We start from the raw sequence: 12,636 nt of genomic DNA, 5'->3' as shown, positions 1-12,636 counted from the left end.
ACGAGGAGGAGGAACCGCAGACAGCGTGGGGGCTCGTTGGTGCCGGGCAGCCTCTCTCTAGGCTGCAGGAAAAGGAACCTTCAACTTTTTAGGCTAATATCTTTCCCAGGTCTCAGTTTGTCTGAGGCAATAACCAATCAGTGATTAAGGATAGGTAAGAAATAAGGCAAAAAAATAAAAAATAAAAAATTGCGGGTGGGGTGGGGGAAGACCCTCTGGTTTTCTGACCAAAACAGAAACAATTACTATTTACATTCACTCAGAGCCACAAAACCTAAACAAAGACCAAGTGAGGCTTGGGCTAGGACCCCCTGTTGGCCAATCAGTGAGAGCCGGAATGATTTGCGTTTAAGGCAAGTAGCTCTTTTGAATCCTAATGGGTTTTACCAAATCTGGTTTTTTCCATTGCTGTATTTCAAGAAATCGTAAACGAAACCATCTGAGGCAAAAGAGTTAATTGTCCCAGGGTTTTGTTGTGTGTTTTTTTAAGTTATAGAATAAATAAGTAGGGAAGAGAAAAAAAATCTAGCCCACAAACCCCAAGATACCTTGCAAGGTTTCAGCAACCAAAATTTATACTCCTTTGGGCAGAGCACAAAGTTTTTTGAATTCTCTGGTGGATGTCACTAGCAAAGGGCAGCATAACCTTGGTAAATCGGAAGCAGCACTTAAGCCCTGAAGGTGGGGGGAGGAGGAGGGGAGAATAGTGGAATGGGGAAGAGGTAGTCTCTAGGACCCAGGATGGAGGAAACAGACCTCAAGACTCAGCTGTCCCTCACGCCAGGGCAATCATTGCCCCGCTCTGCCAGGGCCTAAGCACTGCTTCCCTTCCCCCATTTTGGGGCCTGAGAACATTTCCTCTGCTCCCTTGCCCTCAAGCAGGAGCACTGCTGCAGACATTGCCACTGTTGCAGCCTGAGATCCATTCTTCTCTGTTGCAAGCTTGAACACTGATTCCCTATGACACCACCTTCCTTTGCCAGGGCCTGAGTACTGCTAAGGGCACTTCCATTTTTCCCCCTGTGGTGGGGCAGGAGGGCTGCCAGAGGCACTGACACTGCTGGAGTCTGAGCTATTTCTCTGCTAGCTGCATATTGATTTACTTTCAAATGTAATGTTACCCAGATTTTATTGTATTTGTAATCATTTTTGTTAAGTATTTCCAAATTAAGGGGCAGCTAGGTGGCACAGTGGATAAAGCACTGGCCCTGGATTCAGGAGGACCTGAGTTCAAATCCAGCCCCAGACACTTGACACTTATTAGCTGTGTGACCCTGGGCAAGTCACTTAACTCTCATTGCCATGCCCCCCCCCCAAAAAAATCCAAATTTTATTTTATTCTGATTAGGGCACTGGGGAGGCCACATATTTGACACTTCTGCTCTTTCCTATGTTTAGGACTTTGTCACTAAGGGGTATAGGGTGGTAGAAGATATCTACCAGTATCCATTGCCACGTGGACTGGGCTGGTTCTTTTCTTTAAAAGTTACTGAAATTATAGGACTATCAGGTTTTGGAGTTTTTTTTGCTTTTCTCCTCTGGTGGGGGAGGAAAGTTAGAAGGTTGAGAATTTAGAATAGAAAATAAAATTTAGAATAGAAATAAAAACAACAAAAAGGAAGACTATCAAAGATGATAGCATATAAGGAGAGAGCCTAGCTCTCTCCCACAATTTCTCCAACTAAAATTAAGAAAGTGTACTAAATTGAGCAGTGACTGGGAAATCTAAGGAAAAAAACCATGAGTTGTTGTTTTTTCCAGCCAAGTTAGAACCAGTAGACAGACCTTTAGGCACTGGGAGTAGAGGAAAGAGGTTCATCCAGGAAGGTTCACAGAAAGCTTTCCACTACAGATATTGGCCTAAGGCCCGAGGCTCTGTATCCAGACAGGAGCAGGGACAGAAAAGAGCTGGCAGTTGTGATGCTCTGACCTTGGAGTAGGCTCATGGGTCTAGTTGGAACTAAGGCTAGGGCCTGGTGCTAGGGCAAGAAGTAGGATCACAGTTCCAGCCTGGATGGGGACTGTGTGCCACACAAGGAATAGGAATAGAAGCCAATTGGCAGCTGTGCCATTCTGACTCCAGAAATGGGTCAAGGATCCAGTGCAGATTGAGGCTGCAGCCTATAGGTGGAGAAGAGGGCAAGCAGTGGGGCTGAAAGCTGTATACTGGGCAGGCATTAGGAACACAAGATAACCTAGAGCTCTATCATTCTGATGCCATAGCAGAATCTCAGATTCAGCCCAAAGACCCAAGGTGGGGACTGTGGCTGAGGAAAGAGATCAAGGAACTTGGACCAAAGGCAATCCTGCATTTCTAACCATCTGAACCTGCAGAGCTTTCTGGCTAGCTGACAGGATCTGAGGTAAGCAGCTGTCTACAGGAGCTCTAGACAACACTATAGTTTTGTTGACCAGGCCTAAACTAGATTTGAGAGCCTGCAGAATTCAGACCAGATCATTGATCCAACGTTGCCCTAGATTAGACCACATAACTCATGGTGAAATTTCACACCTGTGGCCTGAGCCACCACTGAGATCCTTCAAAAACAAAGTACTCAATACCCAGAGAAAGCAGCTGCAGGATCCCAGAGAATAGAGAACAGGACCAAACAGTGCCTGTACATGTCCAAAGCCTGGCCCCAATACAAATCTCAATTCAGGAAATGACTGGAAGAATGCATCAACAATGAAAGATGAGAGGAAAACGACCCCTGATCAATAATTCTCTGGAACTTGATGGGGATGTGTCAAAGGCTCATTTATTTTCATTCTCTCGAGAATGGGCACCTCTATCAGTATGTAGCAGGCAGGTACAGAGAGTAAGGGCTCAAAGGTCATATTTTAATCTCTAGTCTCTTACTCCAAATAGACCCTCCCCTAGTTCATCATTGGTCAATTACTTAAGGGTTACAATCTAAGAGCAAAATCTAGCTAACTGGAAAGCAGTATCTTAACCCTAATTTCCATAATTATTCTTTGAGTTCTTAAGCAATGGCTAGGGGACACAGGGACATTCCTTCAATCCTCCCAGCAGAGGACCTAGTTGAGACCAGTTTAGGACCAGGTGATCTGTCTGCTGGAGGGAAAGGGAACTGAGACCTTTGTCCTCAAACAGGTCGGAAAGAGTATAATTTGAATGGTGGCAGTTATATTCTACTGGGAGGAGACCACTACCCATTTCCTCACAAAAAACAATCACAATAAAGGGACATTAGGGAACTAGGGACCCAAGATGGAAAACTGGAAGAAAATAACTCCACAGTATAAGCAAAGACTTAAAGAAGTCATTGAGCTTGGCCACAAGGTCAAATAGAATTATTGAGCAAAATTAAGTTTAAGTTTAAAAATTATATTATAAGGGACAGCTAGGTGGCACAGTGGATAGAGCACCAGCCCTGGAATCAGGAGTACCTGAGTTCAAATCTAGCCTCAGACACTTAACACTTACTAGCTGTGTGACCCTGGGCAAGTCACTTAACCCCAATTGCCTCACTTTAAAAAAAATCATATTTTAAATGTGAAATATGAACACTAGAGGAAAGAACTTAAAAATAAACAAAAGCACTAGAGGAAAAACTTGGAAGGAGAATTAACAGAGAATTAACAAGAGATACAAAACTTTATTCCAGTAACAGAAAGCCTGAAAAATAGAATGGGCCAAACAGAACCATGAAACAATAAAGACTATTAAAACAAAGTAAAAAAAATAAAGATGAAGTGGTTTCATTATGTTTCTGATGGTCTTGAAAGACAGGAAGGAAAACAAAACAAGAAAGGGTGAGGAGAAACTCAGTAGTTTAAGCAAGCTGGGTGCACAAGCGAAACATTGGGGATGTAGCACCTGCGCACAGACCATTCCATTGCGTGCTAGACTTCTCAATTGGCCTCCCTTGACTACAGTGTAGGGAGAGAGACACCATTCTATCTTGCTTCTTATGCCAGTCTCCTGGCCTGGCCTGGCCTCGCCTGGCCTGACCTGGTCTACTTCGAGGGAAAAGGAAAGAAATGTCACTCCATGTGCTCCAGCACAGGTCTCCTTTCTTGAGCTGACTAATATCCTGAGAGGTCATCATCTTGAGACAAAAACCCTGGGATGTTGATAACCTACCTGAATTCACTCCTCAGTGATTAATAAACAACTGTGTTTTCTAAATTATTTGTGGCTAGGCTGGGTTTCTACATTACTTGCTACTACTTATAAATTAGTGGCTATTTATATAATAATGGATATTGCACCCGTTTTGACAGTAAGCATTTATTATTAATCTTAAATATTAGTAAAGTATTGACCACATGGCATTTAACACAAGCAGAAAAGCCCCAGCGACACGTTGTCTCTAAGAGAGCACATGGCCTACCAACCTACTCTGTCCTAAGAGAGCACTAAGCTATAGCAGGTCCAGGAAGCCAAAATGCCAAGAAGCCTGGGGCACTCTCAGGTCTCTGCTTTTATCCTTTTTTGATAGAGGAGGGTCAAAGGGTCACTGATCAAAGCTAATTGGCTAACATTATTTAATCCCATTGGTTGATATGACTTGAGGATGGTTCATATTAAAATGAACTCTAGGGCAGCTAGATGGCATTTCCCTGCCCAAAATAAAATAAAATAAAATGAACTCTACCATGACTTCATGGCCTAATAGAGATGTATACAAAAGACCATCCTGAAGGTCAAGGCAGGAGAAGTCCAGGTGTGGTTTTAATCAGTTCACTGAGCTAGACAAAAGAGTTTATCTCCTTTCCTATTGTACACCTGGGGCTGACCCCGAAGAAGATTAAAACTTCCTCCTATGAGTTATGAATTGAACCTTCTGAAGTGGGGGGCAGGGCAGGGCACGCAGAAAATTGAAACTGGGTCTCTGGGTCTCCAAGAAATTAGTTATTAATAGTTATTTTCTCACACTCCCATCTGGGAACACCCTCCCTATTCCAGGCATTCCAAATCCCTGGTTATAATTATTCAAAACTTATTCTCTGTCCCCACAGACTGCTATGTTATTCCTACAACTCCCCCCGCCCCACCAGCCCAATTTGCTCTAATGTCCCACTTTAAAAAAAATTTTTTTTTAAGTGAGGCAATTGGGGTTAAGTGACTTGCCCAGGGTCACACAACTAGTAAGTGTCAAGTGTCTGAGACCAGATTTGAACTCAGGTACTCCTGACTCCAGGGCCGGTGTTCTATCCTCTATGCCACCTAGCTGCCCCCTAATGTCCCACTTTTATACTACCTATCCCTTGCTCTCTGAAATACCTGCTCCACAGGTAATAAACTTGCTTTCATCTTAAGTCTTTTCCTTTTATACTTTTTCCATCTTCTGACTCTTACTGAGACTCAACTCCCTCATAATGACACAGCCTCCCTAGCCATCTTTCCCATCAGTAGTTGCACTTTTACTCATTCTCCTGTTCCTTCAACCTTTCTCACTGCTCAAGGTCAGGGAGTTGACCTACTCCTTGTTCCTTACTGACACTTTTGGTGTGTGGTTGTTCTTTCCATCTCCATTGTTAGAGTTATTGTGTGTACTGTTTTCTTGGCTCTGCTTATTCTACTCTGCATCCATGCATGTAGATCTTTCCAAGCTTCTCTGTATTCATATCATTCCCTGCAGCAGAGTAAGATTCCATTACATTCGTGTACTGCAGTTTATCCATTCCCCAGTTGATGGGCATCTGCTTTGTTTCCAATTCTTTGCTATCACAAAGAGCTGTTATAAATATTTTGGTGTATTTGAGAACTTTTTTCTTATTACTAGATTCCTTAGGGAATAAGCTCAGCAATGTGGTCTCTGATTCAAAGGGTATGGACATCTTAGACACCTTATTTGCATAATTCCAAATTGTTTTACAAAATGGTTAAACCATCTCACAGCTCCATCAACAATGTATTAGTGTGCCTATCATTCCATCACTCCTTCAGCATTAAGAATTGTTGTTTTTTTTTCCCTGTCTTTGCCAATTTGCAGGGTGTGAGATGAAACCTCATGGTTGTTCTGATTTGTATTTGTTATGATGAATGATTTGGAGCATTCTCTTATGTGGTTGTTAGTACTTTGCAATTCTTCTTTTGAGAACCACTTATTCATATCTTTTGATCACTTATCTTAGTAGAGAATGTCTATTAATCATGTTATATGTGTGCATGTATAGTTTATATATCTTAGATACAAAACTCTTGTTAGAGAAATATGATAAAAGGTTTTTTCCTTGATCACTTCCCATTCTTTGTGTTGTTCAGTTGTGTTTGACTTTTCATGACCCCCATGAATCATAGCATATTCTTTTTTTTGTTGTTGTTTTGTTTTGTTTTCTGAGGCAATTGGGGTTAAGTGATTTGCCCAGGGTCACACAGCTAGTAAGTGTCAAGTGTCTGAGGCCGGATTTGAACTCTGGTCCTCCTGACTCCAGGGCTGGTGCTCTATCCACTGCACCACCTAACTGCCCCCATAGCATATTCTTTACCAGACTCTTATCAGAGAAATTTAATTTAAAAAAATTTGATTTTTTACCCATACTGTAAATTCATTTCCTATATATACTGTATATTATGCTATGGTCTTGTAAATTAAAAACAAAAAATAAAGGAGCCCAGTTACATATCTTTTGTAATTGCCTACTATCCCTTATTTGGTAAAGATCTTCCTCTCTAGCCATAGTTGTAGAAGACACCTGCTCTTATTCTCTCATTATAGATTTTTTTTTTTTTGCAAGGCAATGAGGGTTAAGTGACTTGCCCAAGGTCACACAGCTAGTAAGTGTCAAGTGTCTGAGGCCGGATTTGAACTCAGGTACTCCTGAATCCAGGTCCAGTGCTTTATCCACTGTGCCACCTAGCTGTGCCCTATTTTTTTTATAATGTTACCTTTCCTTCATTCCTCCTTTACTACTACTGAAATAGTTTACTAACTGGCATCCTTATCTCTGATTTCAGCCTCCCTCCAATCTATCTTACATAATTAGCAGATTCATCATCTTAAGACATTGCTTGTATTCTCACACTCTTCCTATCCTCTGCCCCCAACCCATTATTTCATAATGCCACAATGCCAACTGAATAAGGTCCAAATTTCGCAACCTATTGTATTGATATTCCATAATTTGGCCCCAATGAAGCCTTATTTTCCTACTACTTTCACATATGTGTTATCTTAAACTGTTTTACTAAATGAAATGAGGATTGTGATCCACATTTGTACTCTGTTAGAATACAGTAGAGTAAGGAGGGCTGCACTAAGGGTTAGCCTAATCACTATGGCAAATGGCTGCAATTGCTACAGATGGTTTAGGAAATTGTCCTAATAAGAGCAAACACTTGTCTCTATTCTTTGGCCCAGGTTTTTCTCAGCTCAATTTAAGGTTCAAAATGTACAAAATCATTTGTATCATAATCGTGTTTTTTTTTGAGACCAAGTTTACATATCATGCTGGAAGTGCAGTGGCCTCTCACAAGCCCAATCCCACTATTGATAAGTGCAGAGGTTTTGATGTGCCCTATTTCTGAATTGGCCAGTTTGCTCCTCCTTAAGTAGCTTGGTGGCCCCTTGCTCCTGCAAAGTTACAATAATCATTCTAGATTTAGTGCATATTGGGATTATTTTAGTCCTAATATCAGTAAGAACTCCCAAACTCAAGCAATCCACTAGCCTCAGCCTCTCTAGTAACAGGAATTATAAGTATGTGCCACCAGTCCTCCCTGCAATGCAAGTTGGCTTGTAACTTTGTTTCCACCTGATGCTCTGGGAGAATAACTGTGCTGATTAAAATTTTAAGACATAGTTTCTGGGTAATTTATTCATTTTATTAATAAGGCCAGCAGGTTATTAATAAAAGGATGGCCATTGACCATCTCTTTCAGACCAAAGACAAAAATGGTGGACTCACAGCTTATATACTCTTCTAACTCTAAGTGGTCCATCAAATAGCAATCAAATCTAATTGGTTGCTGTGATTGTTGATAGGCTGTATTAAAATGAAGGACTGGGAGTCACTTGGATTTGAAAGTATGCCAATATAAGGTCGACTTCACCCATGCTAAGTGGAGCACATTAGATTCGAACTGGGTGTGGTCTGGTGAAAGAGTGTGAAAATCTTTTAAGTCCTTCAGGAAAAACCAGAGGGGCTTAGAGAGGGAGAGGGGGAAAGCTCTGAATCTCCCCAAGATCTCAGCTATTAATAATTATTTCCCACATCTCCAAAAATATAATTCGTGTCTCATTTCACATTGAGATTATTTTCTTCATTTTACGTAATTAAAAAAAACCCCAAACCTTACATTATACATTAGAATTTCTTCGGGGCAGCTAGGTGGAGCAGTGGATAGAGCACCAGCCCTGGAGTCAGGAGTACCTGAGTTCAAATCCGGCCTCAGACACTTGACACTTACTAGCTGTGTGACCCTGGGCAAGTCACTTAACCCCAATTGCCTCACTAAAAACAAAAACAAAAACAAATTTCTTCGGTACAAGAAAGAAATGAAAATGACGTTTTCAGGAGCGGGCACACCACTCAGGTGGGTTTTCGATGTTTTAGACATGGCACATTCCATACTTTTTTTTACTATATTTATGAAAGGATTTCCCTTTTCAAAGTGTTAATATGAATGTATGCATCATGTGGATTTGATGGAGCTGCAATATTATTCAAAGGGATTTTATGAGACCCTGGATTAATAGGAGCAACATGCCCTTTGACTAAAACTTCAAACTGAACCCAGATAGTCCCTATTTACTACTTTTCCCAACAGAGTAAACAAATCAAAATGCCCCCTATCTTCAAGAGATTATCTAGGCATTCTTGTCTTTGATAAAACCCTTCCTGTTTCCACATAATCTAATCATAGCACCTGCTTTAAGTTGAGCTGTTAAACTGATCTGTATGGTTTAACTAGTTTGCACTTGCTTTTGGGTTGATTTGTATCGTGCTAATGAAACTGCTAACACCCTCTAACCAGTGAACAAAAAACCCCCAATATACTCTTAGAAAGAGGGAGTCTGAAAGCTCCTCCTTTGGAAGGGGTCTCCGCATGAATCATGCCTCTTTCTTCTTGGGACAAATAAACTGGTACTATGTATTTCCCTAGCAGTTCTCTGATCTGTTTTTTTCTTTTTTTGGGGGGGGGGGGTAGGAGGACAGGTAATGCAAACACAATTTACAAGAGTATAGTATGTTATAATGTAAAGATTAAGATAGATATTCTTGCCAACGAATACAAGCAATCTCCGACTAATGAATTCTTTAGTTCTTTTCTTTCGGATACTTGCAGTTCTCCCAAAGTTTTTTCTTTTGGATTCCAGATATTCAGTGAAGAAATCCAAAATTTATTTGAGGAAGCTTTTTTCTCTTTACAGTGAACCGAACTGGATTTGGGATTGTAGATTTAGAGAGAGAACTTTAAAGGCCATCCAGTGCCTCTCTCATTTTACCAAAAAAAAAAAATAGCTGAGGCTCGGAGAGATTAAGAGACTTGCTCAAAGTCACACAGGCCGTTAACTGAGTTGGGATTCACACCCAAGTTCTCTAATTCCAGATCCAGTTTTTTCCACTGTCCTACACCGTCTCTTACTTATTCGTGACAAAGCCCACTTCGTTTAAAGGGTCCAACCCCAGCCCGTAGCTGGAGGTGAGGCGGTGGAGCGGCCGAACTGCCTCAGAGGCGTCCCCCTCGCCTAAGGGGCTCTCTCGCTAGGTGGCAGCAGAGTCGAGCGCGCTTCAGGTGGGCGTAGACGACATCCAGTGAGGGTTAACTAGGGTCATCGTGCAGCAGCCAAAACCCCAGGGCTTCTTCCTTCGGGGGCTGGTCTTTTGCCAGGGCCCAGAGCCAGAGGAGGACGGCGTCACAGAGCGGCCCTACAAGAACCTTGTTCGTGCTAAGTCCACGTGGGGACGAACCTCTCCTCTCCTCTAATCCTCCGGCTCCCCGCTCGGATCTTCTTGGGAGCCCCCTTAGGAGGTACTCAAGCCGCTGTCGGTAGTTCAGGAACCGTAAAGACTGCTGCCGCAAGGGCAAGCCCGGACTCAAGAAACAACCGTAGAGCTGCTTCCGAACTTCCTCCGTACACTCTCTCCCCCCCACCCCCCCCCAAGGAGACTCGCCATAGCAACTCCTTCCCCGCCCCCCTCCCCGCCCTCAGTCCGGTCCACATGCATTTCGCTGGTTGCCCACACTAAAGATGGGAGAGGAGCCGGCGTGAACTGTAGCGTCAGTTAAGGGCCGTGACGAAGACGTTCAGACGGGGTGCGTCCTTAGGCATTCCAACCTGGCGATATAAATGACAAAGAACCGGACGACAGAGCACCCGCATCCAACACAGCGGTCGACAGGGCAAATCAAGACCAAGTCACGTGACCTCAGACCCGCCGACTTTAACATGGCTTGTGTGACGGACCGGATGTTGTCAACATTTGCTTCCGGGTGACGGCGCTCTGGCGCCATCTTGTCTTGTTCGAGAAGAAGTGGAACGAGTGAAGGGGGTGGAGAAGACGCTGTAGCGACCGCATCGGTGGCGGTGTCCCGGAGCCAGAGTGGGTAAGTTATAGAGAACTGTTACGCACTGGGACTCGCTAGGCCGCTGCCTCCCAATATGGGCCTCGTGGAGGAGGCAGCGTAGAGTTATAAATGGGTTGGTTGTGTGCGTCGCCTGCGGCGGCCGCCAAGTGTTTCCCTCCCATCCCCCCCGTCCCCCAGGAGGAGGTGACTGTGGTAGCAGTTAGGCCTAGTCGTAGCAGCAGCGCCCTCTGCGACGGGGATGCATCCCCGCCGGCAGGAATGCTACCTCATCTCTCGGGGCAAGTCCCTTAGATGAGAGGAGGATAATTGTCAGGTTCCGGGCTGGCCGTTGAACACTGCGCGTGCGCGCTGGGAACACCCTGGTAAGGATGTGGGGGTGGGGGGTGGGGGGGAAGAAGGAGACACGGCGGCAGCGTTCACGCATGTGCAGAGTATCAGAGCCGGGAGCGCCTTTTGCAGTTCTTACTGGCCAGGTACTATTAAGAGGTACCTGTCCAACACTCCAGAAAAACGCTCGACTGTAATTCGGTCTCACGGCACTATATTTCGTGTGTTTTCATCTTCCATGTTATACTGTAAGCTTTTAGATGTCAGGAACTTTCATGTAATGTCCCTTTGTCCCTGTGTTGTTGTTTTTTCCCCCCAGTAAATGCTTTCTGGAGGCATTCAGTATATGGTAAGCAATTTATTTTATAAGCTGATACTTTCTGGTATTCTAGTAAAAATTATTAGTACATTTACTTAAGTCGTCCCCCCCCCCCCAAACACACACACACACACACACACACACACACACACCTAACAACCCCACAATCCATACAAAACCATTTTAGCTGAGCACAGACCCATTAATGATAATAGTAGTTCTAATGTCTAGCATTTATATAGATTTGCATGGCCCTTTACAATTAAAAAAAAATTTTTTTTATGTTTTTGGTGAGGCAGTTGGGGTTAAGTGACTTGCCCAGGGTCACACAGCTAGTACGTGTTAAGTGTCTGAGGCCGGATTTGAACTCAGGTACTCCTGAATCCAGGGCCAGTGCTTTATCCACTGCACCATCTAGCTGCCCCCGGCCCTTTACAATTAACCTCATTTTATCATCATAACCTCCCTGGTAGGTGCTGTTATTTTTCCCATTTAACAGATGTAGAAACTAAGATTGAGAAATTTAAGTTAGTTGCCTAGTATCACATAGCTAGTAAGTTTCTGAGGCCTGATTTGAAAGAACTGGGTCAAATCCAGTACACTATCTACTGCACCACCTCGAAACAAACAAACAAAAAACCCCCCAAAACTGCTGTTATCCATTCTTTAGAATAATAAGTTGTGGAGTTTGTTGAGGGAGGAGAACATATCCTTTAAGAAAAACTGCTTCTATTATATATTTGTCACTGTTACAGTTCAAGTCCAAATTTAGTTGAAATGTTCTGAAACTTAGTCAAGAGTAAACTTGTCATCACATATCCAGCTACTATTATCCATTTTGTTTACTAGGTATCAAAATGGACATATTAATCATTCCTGTGTTAAGGGCCAACCAGAGCATAATTAGAAGTTTTTTGTATTTTGTTAAAATAATTTCTTTTGTCCAGTTTTTTAGCAAAATGGCACAGGTTAAAGAAGTTGTTTTGGGGCCTGTGAGATTTAGTACTCATTTTTTGGGGAGAAGTTTGATGTGAGAAGCATTATACTTTGTTTCAGAGTATTATGAGACAGCTGATACAATGGAAAGACCACCAGCTCTGGGAGTCAGAGGATCCTGTCTGAAGTACAGGCTACCTGTACCTTTTTGGGGTTGAGTTTTCTTTAAAATGGACTAGATGAGCCCTGAGGTTCCTTTTAATTTTTAAAAAAATTTATTTATTTTAGTTTTGAGCATCTGTTTACATAAGATTTCCAATTTCAAATTTTTCTCCATCCCTCCCCTCTGTCCCCTCTCCCTTAGACAGCAGGTAATCTGATATAGGTTATATATATAATATCATTAAACATGGTTCCTTTTAATTTTATGAAATCTAGTGGGTAGATAGAAAGATTTTAATTTTAGTTGATAACTCATTTATATTAACTTATTATGGTTACAAGGTGCTATACTTCTTTTATTTAATTGATTATAACAACAGCCCTATAA

General features: G+C 42.6%; 1 protein-coding gene across 2 annotated transcripts in view; it reads left to right on the top strand.

The window, feature by feature from the left end:
• Positions 1 to 10,157: 10,157 nt before the first annotated feature.
• The window catches only part of PNISR (PNN interacting serine and arginine rich protein), a 42,818-nt gene continuing 40,339 nt past the window's right edge, over positions 10,158 to 12,636 (top strand). Inside the window, exon 1 of one of the 2 annotated variants that reach the window (XM_044000807.1) lies at positions 10,158 to 10,522. The gene's annotated coding sequence lies outside the window, so the exon portion shown is untranslated. The remainder of the gene's footprint in view (positions 10,523 to 12,636) is intronic. The other variant, XM_044000806.1, reaches the window with a different exon arrangement.

This window comes from Dromiciops gliroides, chromosome 4 (genome assembly GCF_019393635.1).
Source record: "Dromiciops gliroides isolate mDroGli1 chromosome 4, mDroGli1.pri, whole genome shotgun sequence".
NCBI lineage: Eukaryota > Metazoa > Chordata > Mammalia > Microbiotheria > Microbiotheriidae > Dromiciops > Dromiciops gliroides.
The sequence above is the reverse complement of the archived record's forward strand: the minus strand, read 5'-3'. Positions and strand labels throughout refer to the sequence as shown.